This window comes from Trichosurus vulpecula, chromosome 3, assembly GCF_011100635.1.
Source record: "Trichosurus vulpecula isolate mTriVul1 chromosome 3, mTriVul1.pri, whole genome shotgun sequence".
NCBI classification, from domain to species: Eukaryota; Metazoa; Chordata; class Mammalia; order Diprotodontia; family Phalangeridae; genus Trichosurus; species Trichosurus vulpecula.
Genome location: NC_050575.1, coordinates 409493834 through 409504360, shown reverse-complemented (window position 1 = coordinate 409504360; position 10527 = coordinate 409493834). Strand labels below are relative to the sequence as shown.

The 10527-nt window shown below is 40.4% G+C and overlaps 1 pseudogene; it reads right to left on the bottom strand.

The window, feature by feature from the left end:
• Positions 1-1723: 1723 nt before the first annotated feature.
• On the bottom strand, positions 1724-2764 carry LOC118844186 (annotated as a pseudogene).
• Positions 2765-10527: the final 7763 nt, after the last annotated feature.

Here is a 10527-nt window from a genome sequence, read left to right as displayed (position 1 = left end):
TAACTGTGAAAAAAATTTGAAGCAAGTTCCTCTGATAAAGGCCTTATTTCTCAAACTTATAGAGAATTGAGTCAAATTTATAAAAATAAGAGACATTCCCCAACTGGTAAACGATGAAAAGATATGATGAAGAAATCAAAGCTATCTATAGCCATATGAAAAATACTCTAACTCAGTACTGATTGGAGAAATACAAATTAAAACAATGCTGAAGTACTACCTCATACCTATTAGATTGGCTAATAGGGCAGAAAAGGAAAATGACAAATGTTGGAGGGGATATGGGAAAAAAAGATACTTTAATGTACTGTTGGTGGAGTTGTGAGGAATGGCTTGAGGAATGGCTGAACAAGTTGTGGTATGTGATTATGATGGAATACTATTGTCCTAAAAGAAATGATGAGCAATATACTCTCAGAAAAATCTGGAAAGTCTTGCATGAGCTGAGGCAAAGTGAAATTTACTGCATACAAAGTCATAGTAGTATTGTAAGATGATCAACCATGAATGATTTAGCTATTCTCAGCATTACAATGATCCATGACAACTGTGAAGAACTTAGGATAAAAAGTGTTATCCATCCCAAGAGAAAGAACCGTTGGTGTCTGAATACAGATCAAAGCATACTTTTTTAACTTGTTTTTTCTTGAACTTTTTTCTTATCTATATTTTGTTTTACAATATGACTATTATGAATATGCTTTGCATGATGACACATGTATAACCTATATGGAATTGCTTGCCTTCTCAACGGGGGGGTGGATGTAGAAAGGGAGGAAGGGAGAAAATTTGGAACTCAAAGTTTTGAAAAAATGTTTAAAATTGTTTTTACATGTAACTGGGGAAAAATAAAATACTAAATAAAATCTTTAAAAAGAAGAAAAACAATATTTAATTAACTTGGGTTTCGTTTGAGCAAATTTTTCAGGAAATTTTTTTTACCAGGTTCATTATGAGAAATAAATGATCTAAATATACCCCTAGAACTCTAGAAACTTAGGAGAACAAGAGTCGAGAGAATGAGTTAAGAGGCCATCTGAAGGACCAAATATGGGAGAGCCTGGCCAGATTTGAGAATACTCTGATACTTGAGACAGGTCATCTGTATTTCCAGCCTGTTACATTCACAACACATATTTTGTCAATGAGCTTGGAATCTGACTGTCTTCCATTTCATTTTTCTGCAGTTGATATAATGTTGACAGAAGTCCTTTTCCTTATTCTGAAGACATTCCATTTTTGAGAACATCCAGATAGCTCCTTTCACATAAACCTGCTGTTCATGAGCCTTTGCCTATTGCCTTTGCCACCTGGTGGGTCAGCAAGAATTATTTTCCCTTATTTCACCACACTGTTATAGTCAGATACAAAATTTAACCCTTCACCAGTGACCTTCATCTTCTGGAGAACGGCATGCCCCCATGGAGCACATTCATAATTCTTCTTTCCAATATGAATCCTCTGATGTAAAGTCAGAGCTGATCTCTGGCTGAAAGTCTTCTCACATTGAGTCCATAAATGGATTATACCCAGAATGAATATTCTGCTAAGAAGCTCTGTACTCTATTTTAATACCTGTCCTCATTTTTGTCAGTGACAAGATTTCTATCTCCTTTGAATTCTCTGGTGGGAAATAACTTTTGTGCTCTAGTGTTTTTAATAGGAATGGGTGTTCTATTTTGTCAAATGCTTTTTCTGCATCTATTGAAACAATTATATGATTTCTTTTTTTTTAAGCAGGCATAGTTCAATTTATTTGTTTATTAAAAAACATCTATGTGGTTGCCACAGCAGCTGCCTCATCCTCTGGACAGACACTCGAGTGTGAGTCTTCACAAGATGATCAGTGAATTCCTGATAGGGAGACTTAGTGAACACAGTCTCCTTCCACAGGTCTGGGGTTAGATAGCTGTATGTTTTGGAGGTGGCATCAAAGATAGCTTTAGCAAAGTTGCCCAGAGTGGTAGTACAGCCTCTTGCAGACGTATAGCAGTCATCAATTCCAGCCATCATCAGGAGCTTCTTAGGCACAGGATCTGAGACAATGCCAGCACATCTAGGAGTGGGGATCAAGAGCACCAGAACTGATCCACATCGCCCAGTGACCTTGCAGGCCACTGTGTGAGGCTTGTCAGTTTTGTTCCCCCAGTAGCCATGTTTCTCAGGAACAATGGACAGCTTGGCCAGAATGATAGCACCACGAATAGCTGTGGCCACTTCCTTGGAGCACTTGACACTCAGACCAACATGGCCATTGTAGTCATCGATGGCCATGAAAGCCTTGAACCTAGTATGTTGTCCAGCTCTTGTTTGTTTCTGAACAGGTATGATCTTCAGAACCTCATCTTTCAGTGAAGATCCCAGGAAGAAATTTGTGATCTCCGACTCCTTGATAGGGAGTAAGAAAAGATAGATCTTTTCCAAAGACTTGATCTTCATGTCCTTGACTAGGCAGCCCAGCTCGGTGACAGGAACGCATTCCTTGTCTTCAGCCTTTCCTCCCCGGGCTCCGTGGCCTTGGCCATGGCCTTGACCATGGCCCCAGCCTTGGCCTCAACCTCAGCCCCCACTGCCGAAGCCACCACAGAAGCCACCTCGACCTCTGACTCCAGGGCCCCCAGGGCTTCCTGCACCTCCTGCAGCACAGGTCATCCGCCATTTGGTGTTCACTAGAAGTAGCAGCTAATCATATGCTTTCTGTTAGTTTTGTTGTTGATACGGACACTGATAAGGTTTTTCTCCAGTGTGTATTCTCTGATATACATGAAGAATGGATCTGATTCTGAAACTCTTTCTTAACTCATTACACTTATGAGTTTCTTTCCAGTGAAGATTTTCTGATGTTCAGCAAGACTTACCCTCTTCCTAAAAGCCTTTCCACACTGATTATATTCATAAGAGTTCGCCTCAGTGTGGATTGTTTGATGAAATAAGACTGCCCCTCTGTGGAAAACTCTTTCCACATTGATTACATTTCTATAGTTTTTCTCCAGTGAGGATTCTTTTAGGTAAAACAAGATTGGCCCTCTTTAGGAAAGATTTTCCACACTGATTACATTTATAAGATTTTTCTCCAGTGTGGATTCTCCAAAGTTTAGCAAAATTGGAGCTGCCTCTGAAAGCCTTCCCAACCTGATTACATTCCTAAGGTTTCTCTCCAGTGTGGATTCTCTGATGTACATTAAGAATGGACCTGAGTCTGAAAGTATTTCCACAGTGATTACACTCATAAGGTTTCTCCCCAATGTGGATTCTATGATGTTCAGCAAGACTGGAGCTACCTTTGAAAGTCTTTCCACATTGATTATATTCATAAGGTGTCTCTCCAATGTGCATTCTCTGATGTTCAGTAAGATGAGTCCTCCATCCAAAAGCCTTTCCACATTGATTACATTCGTAAGGTATCTCTCCAGTGTGGATTCTCTGATGTGCTCTAAGACTGGTTCTTTGTGTAAAAGCCTTTCCACATTGATCACATTTATAAGGTTTCTCCCTACTGTGGATACTCTGATGTACCAACAAGAATGGAGCTGAATCTGAAAGCCTTTCCACACTGATTACATTCATAAGTTTTCTCTCCAGTGTGGATTTTCTGATGTTTGGCAAGAGCGCACCTGTCTATGAAGGGCTTTTCACATTGATTACATTCACAAGGTTTCTCTCCAGTGTGGATTCTCTGATGTACATTAAGAATGGACCTGAGTCTAAAAGCGTTTCCACATTGATCACATTTATAAGGTTTCTCTCCAGTATGGATTCCCTGATGAAGAGCACAGATTTCTCTCCAAGTGAAGTCACAGGAAACATCATCTGTGAATCTTTGCTCATGAGTTTCTTCCACAGAAAGGCTTAACTCTGTAGCAGACTTCTTCACTTCAAGTCTGATCTCTCCTCCTGAAAGATACAAGCAATAAAACATAAACACACAGACACATATATCATTATATCCCCTTCCCTCCATTGGCAGAACATAAACTCCTTTACATTCTTTTTCCCCAGGCAAAGAGAAAGGTCTGCAAACTTGAAAAGTCTTTAAATTGGCAGAACCCATTATTATAAAATGCCATTAGCTCATATACCAAAGATGATTTAATTTACAAAGAGCTTCACACAGAATTACATTGAATCCTCACAAAAAACTTATGATGGAGGCAGAGCATTCTTGGCACAACTCAGGCCATGAGTTCAGAATGGCTGAGTGACTTGACCCAAATCCCAGTAGCTGAGGCAAGAACTCAATCCTGTAGCTGGGCATGCTCTGTCCACAATACTAGACACATTTTTTCCCACTTCCAATCTTTCCATTTCACTTTCATTTCCTTTGTTGGCACTTTCAATCCTTTCTTCATGGATACTATGACATTTGATGCATATACTTAATATTCTAATTGTTTCATAATCTCTCATGTCTGTAAGTATAATACAATTTCCCTGGTAATAGCTTTCAATCTTTTTTTCTGTTGCATTATTTGAGGTCACATAAAGAATACCAGTACAATTATTTTGTTTTTACCAAAGGCAGAAGATTTTGTTTGGTCTATGTGAAGCAATCAGGGTCAAGTGACTTGTCCAGATTCACAAGCTAGTAAATGTCAAGTTTTTGAGGCCAGATTTGAACTCGGGTCCTCCTAATTCCAGGGCTGGTGCTCTATTGACTGTACCACCTAGCTGCCATTGGCCTATTAATTTTTTGGGATACCAGTTACTTAGTCCTTTTTTAAATTTTTTTTTCTCTAAATGCCTCTGCTAACTAAAATAAAAATAAAATCTTTGTAATAATAATTGCACATGGTGAACCTATATCAGATTGATTACCATCACAGGGAGGGGAGAGGGGAAGGACTGAAAGAATTTGGAATTTTAAATTTAAACAAATGTTTAAAATTTGTTTTAATATCTAATAGTAGAAAGTAAAATATGCTAAACATAAAATCTGTTTGTCCTGAAAAAAAGCACTTGTCACAAAGAGGACTTTAAAAATGTATGGCATTTCCCATCTCCAAAAATGTTCTAGACAGTGGTTCAAAAGATTTGAACTAAAAATTTGTAAGTGGCATCTTAAGCAGTAAATAACTGTTCCATTTTGTTGCTAAGATACTTATCCTCTGGGACAACAAGCATGTGTGTATTTCAACCATAATAGGATTCTTTCTGCAGTGATTCCAAATCATTATGGTCAGGAAATAATGCTTTTGGGGTTCATGTAATGAGAACCTCACAGTCTGACTGCTTCTGACTACAAGCAACATATTCTTTCCATTTCTCAGCTCAACATCAAATTGTTTCCAAACTTGCAGAAGGTTGGACATTCATGTGCACATGGTCACAGGCATGCACAGACGCTCCCTGACTATCTATCGCTGCACCAGAGTAGTCTTCTCATTTCTGGGTTACTTTGTAATCACACCTCATCAAAGTTGTAATTACCAGATCAAGATGTTACTGGGGTTGGCATTTTTGCAGGAGAGATAACAGGCTCTTAAGACCCGTGGTTGCTATGCCTGACTGGGCCCAGGGCTGACAGGAGGATGCAGTCTCTACCTCAATTCCTGCATTCTGATCTCTCCTAGTTTTCAAATGCATGCTCTGGCTTCAGTCATGGTTCTGTCTCTTTCTTGCATCCAATCATCTCTGAGTCACCTTTTTAGGTTCTAACCCTGATGGAACCTGACCATACCCAACATGTGTGATCCTGATGCATCTCATACCATGGGATACCTTCAAGTTTCTACCTCCTAACTCCCTAAAAGGAAATGGTCATTACCTACATGAACCTGGTCAATGATTCTCCAAGAATGGGACACTCATCACAGCAGCTTTTCCAAATCTTTTCATTTATCCCCAACCTTCCCTTATGGCTTGTTCTCTGCCTCCCCCCCCCCCCCAATCTGCACCTTCTTACTTAAGAACTTGGCCTCTTATTTCATTGGAAAAACTGGACATTCATCAAGACCTATCTTATTCTCCTTATCTCACATAAATCAGATGGCTTTTTGGCCCTAGTATTAGATGAAAAGGACATCCTTTTGCTTGCTAAAGCAAATCATTTTTTGTGTGCAAATAATCCCATTCCATCCCTCATCTACCTTGGGATAGTCTTCCTCTAGTATCTCCATATTTTAACTAATTTTCACTCTGTCCCACACTGTGGACTTCTTTCCTGCTGTCACAAACAAAACCATTTCTCACAAAACACTCTCAATGATCCATGCATCCCCCTGAGATATTGTCCAATATCTTTCCTCCATTTCAAGGCCAAATAGCTAGAGAGGGTTACCTACAACTGGTGTCTCCAACTCCTTTTCCTTCTTTCTTTGAAACTCTCTGCAGTCTGGCTACCAACTTTATTGTTCTAATGAAACTTCTTTCTTTAAATTAGCAATAATCCCAAAATTAATAAATCCTATGGCTATTTCTTGATGCTCATTCTTATTAACTTCTATGCAGGCTTTGGCACTGTCAGTCACCCCTTTTTCTTGATACTCTCCTCTCCAAGCTTTAGTGACACTACTCTCTCCTGGTCCTCCTTTTGCCTTATGCAAAATGAAACCCATTCTCTTTCCCCCAACCCTCCCATCTGTTTACATTCCTAATGCTATCTGAGGCATCCTCAATAGTCCATATTCAGAGATGAAGTGTCATGCTCTCCTCCTTGACTCTCACACATTCACCTTCCTGACCACCATGTTCAATCTACTGCAAAGTACCTTTGTGTGACATCTCTCCCATGCACTTCCTTCTATTCGAACTGTCACCTTCTTAGTTTGGGTCCCCATCACCTCACACCTCAGGTATTTCAGTGACCGCTGGTTGGTCTGGCTGCCTCCTTTCTCTTCTGTGAACAGGACACTCCACCTCCTGACTCCCTGGGTTTTTCTCACTAACCCTTTTGCCTAGAATGCTCATCCTGGCTTCCCCGAAGCCCCAGTTAGAGCCCACCTTCCACAATAAGCCTTTCCCAATCCTCCTTCACTTTAGAGCCTTCCCTCTCTTGCCCAGCTCCCATTTATCCTCTCCATATGGGATTTCTATTTGTTGTTGGAATGTTGTCTGCTCCACCAGCCTGTGAAATCCAGGAGAGCTGGGGGCATGCCTTGTATCTCTTTATATCTCCAGTACTTAGCAAAATGCTTGGCATATAGCAGGCATTTAATAAACGTGTGCTGACTTGAAGGCCTAAGAAAGAGCTCAAATTGGAGGGCCTAGCCCCTTTTTGCACTTTCAGGAGATTCTGTGCCCACAAATTCCAAGCAATGACTTCTTATAAGGTGATAAATTTATTCCTAGAAGGGAGATGAAAGTCCATAGAGTCTAACCCTCTCATTTTACAGTTGGGGAAGCTGAGGCTCCATGGTTCAGGGACTGGCCCGGGAAGCCACTGCTAATAAAAAATCTGAAAAAGAGTTCTGAGGCAGGCCTTCCTGCCCCAAATCTAGTACTTTCTTTACCACAACACATAGCAGCCTCTCATAATCACAGCTCTCACATACCTGCTTTCACCTCACTCACATGGATAGCAGTTCCTCAGGCCTTCTTACTCCAGCTTCCACGGTCCTTTCCTTTGCTCAAAATAGGAGATCACATGTTCTCTGGGAACTGGAAGCCCTGGGCATGGGGAATTAGTTAGGGATGAGCATGGAGAGAAACTTGTAATTTCGTTCTCTTTAGGGAAAGGTGTATGGATACAGAGCTGCTCCATTTTGAGGATCACTCCATTCTGGTCACAGTCTGTACTGACCCCTTAGTGCTTGTGATGCAAGTAACCCAAAGTACCATGTGTTGTACAACCTGTTCTGAGAAACATCCAAACCCTCTGCCCCCATCCTGTTATGCTCCATTCTGACAGAAACTCCTAGACCCAAAATGGGTTAAAGGGTAATTGTGTCAGATCACCCTCAAGCCCAAGCAACAGGGACCTTGATGAATCAGTTTTTGCCCTCTCCCCCTACCTGGCTTCTCACTCTCTGACCCCATATAACCCTTGTGTACTGTTCATTCAGGAGGTGTTTGCCTATTTGGTTGACAGTCTCCCTTGTTGGTCCAAATTCTATTTCTCAGTCAGTGTGTTATTCCGGGCAATCATAGAGGCATGCCAGCAAGGACTCCAGGATGGTTCACAGGACTCGCGAAGGACAGTTTCCATACCATTAATTTTGGGAAGTTCTAGGGAGAAAATCTTGGAATCAATTTGGAGTCAGAGAATTTGATGTTGTGAACCTTCTTTATAGAAGGATGGACTCACTGCATGGTTTCCATTGCCTAGAAATCAGAGGCCACTGGTAGTGCAGTGGACAGAGCTCTGGGCCTGGAGTCAGGAATGGCTGAGTTTAAATCCAGCCTCAGATGGTTAGTAGCTGAGTGTCCCTGAACAAGCCACTTAACCTCTGTTTGCTTGTTTCCCATGTGTAAAATGCACATGATAATATCACCTAATCTAGAAGGTTATTATGAGGATGAAGTGACATAAAATTGTAAAGAAAGCCCTTGGCCCAGCCCCTGGTAAATAGCAGGTGAATGTAGATGCTTATTCGCTTCCCTTCCTTTCCTACCATCTGTGCTGGAAGTTTAGGGCAACATGAAGGAAGATTAAGGACAAACCTGCCACACCAGCTACAGGTGAGAGGTATAAACTACCAATGTATGCTTGTTAAATAGAAGAATATTCCAAATATTAGGCCCATCCCAAAGAGGAAGGGGCTGCAAGGAAAAGCTGCCAGAGCAGTTTTCAGAGATTTGGAAGCAAAATTCATGTCCAGGCAGAGGATTGGGCCCATGTCTGAGATTCTTCCATACTGATTGGATCTTTGACCTGAAGATGCCTAGAATTGGTAAGAGACTGCATTAGGAGCAGCAAAGGAAACCCTCAGCTTCCTATCACACAGTGCAAAGACTTTTTGTAGGAAAACCAGGTTGTATGAGGAGTCTGTCTCTTGGATACAGGAGACATACACTTATCTCTAATAACTGATAGATGCTCTAGACACTGCATACTAGGGAAATAAGATATTCCCTTTGATTTCAGACTCAGAGTTACCAGGGGAAGTGTTCTTACCTAGGGAGAGCAGGTTCCAGGCACTTTCCAGCATGACCTCCTTGTACACCTCCTTCTGAGGCCCCACTCCTCCTGGCTGAAGTCCACAGCCACGTCCTTAAATGTCACTGTATCCTAAATCATCAAAAGTTATAGAATGTAGAGTTAGGGTATTAAACAAGTTGGAATATATGAATGTAATGGAATACTATTGTGCTATAAGAAATGAGGAGCAGATGAACTTCAGGGTTAAAAAGTCCAATCCCCATTAATTTATAGGAGGGAATTGAAGGCCAGAGAAGGAGTTTGCCTAAAGATTATCCCCTTTGTGAGTGTCAGAGGCAACCACAGTCAGTAAGATCCTGATGGAATTTTGAGAAAAGCATTTTGTGCCATCAGTTGGAATAAAGCTGAGGAATGTCTTATTATGGAATGTTTCTCCCTGTGGAATCATGGAGAAAGTGTGTGTTGTATCTGTGAGGTAGGTTCATCAGTGGAGGAAAAAAGAGAACCGGTTATGTGAAATTTCTTCCCTATCAGGTGTAAGTGATATATCCTAAAGAAAAGTGTATGAGAAGATGGTAGGTAACAGTGCATTCTGGGGAAAAATATTTAATATGATCACTGAAAAGAGAATAAAGTTAAAGAAAAGATCTAGTTTGTTTCCTGAGTGGATGAAACAAAGTCTTGAAGAAAATATGAAAAAGATTCTAAAAAGATATTCATCAGAATCTGGACTGCACTGAATGGTATGAGACAGTTCTCAGCAGGTGAAGGAGCCTTACCTATTGTTACATTGAGGGCTTGAGATTACTCTGGGTATGAGGCTGTTATAGACAAAACAGTTTTTGCCTTTGCTTTCCTTTGTCCTTAGCATATATTCCTTAATCACATAATTAATTACTTCTTTTTTTTAAATAATAAATTTATTTTTTATTTTTAGTTTACAACACTCAGTTCTACAAGTTTGGGGTTCCAAATTTTCTCTCCCTCCCTTTCCTTCCCCCTCCACCCTCCCCCCCAAGATATCATGTAATCCAATGTAGGTTCTACATACACCTTCACTTTGAACTTATTTACATAATAGTCCAGTCATAAAGAAGAATTATAACCAATGGAATGAATCATAAGAAAGGAAAAACAAAACCAAAAAAAGAAGGAAAAAAAAGAGAGCAAAAAGTTTGCCTCAATCTGCATTCAGACTCCATAATTCTTTTTCTGGATGTGCATTGCTTTTTCTGTCATGAGTGTTTTAGAACTGTCTTTGAACCTTGCATTGATGAGAGGAGTCGAGTCTATCTAAATTAGTTCTTACAGATAACCTGTGTGTGTAATTGTGTATAATGGTTTCCTGGTTCTGCTCCCATAACTCAGCATCAGTTCATATACGTCATTCCAGGTTATAAGTAAGTCCATCTGCTCCTCATTTGTTAATAGCACAATAGTATTCCATCACAATCATATGCTACAACTTGTTTAGCCATTCTTCAATTGAT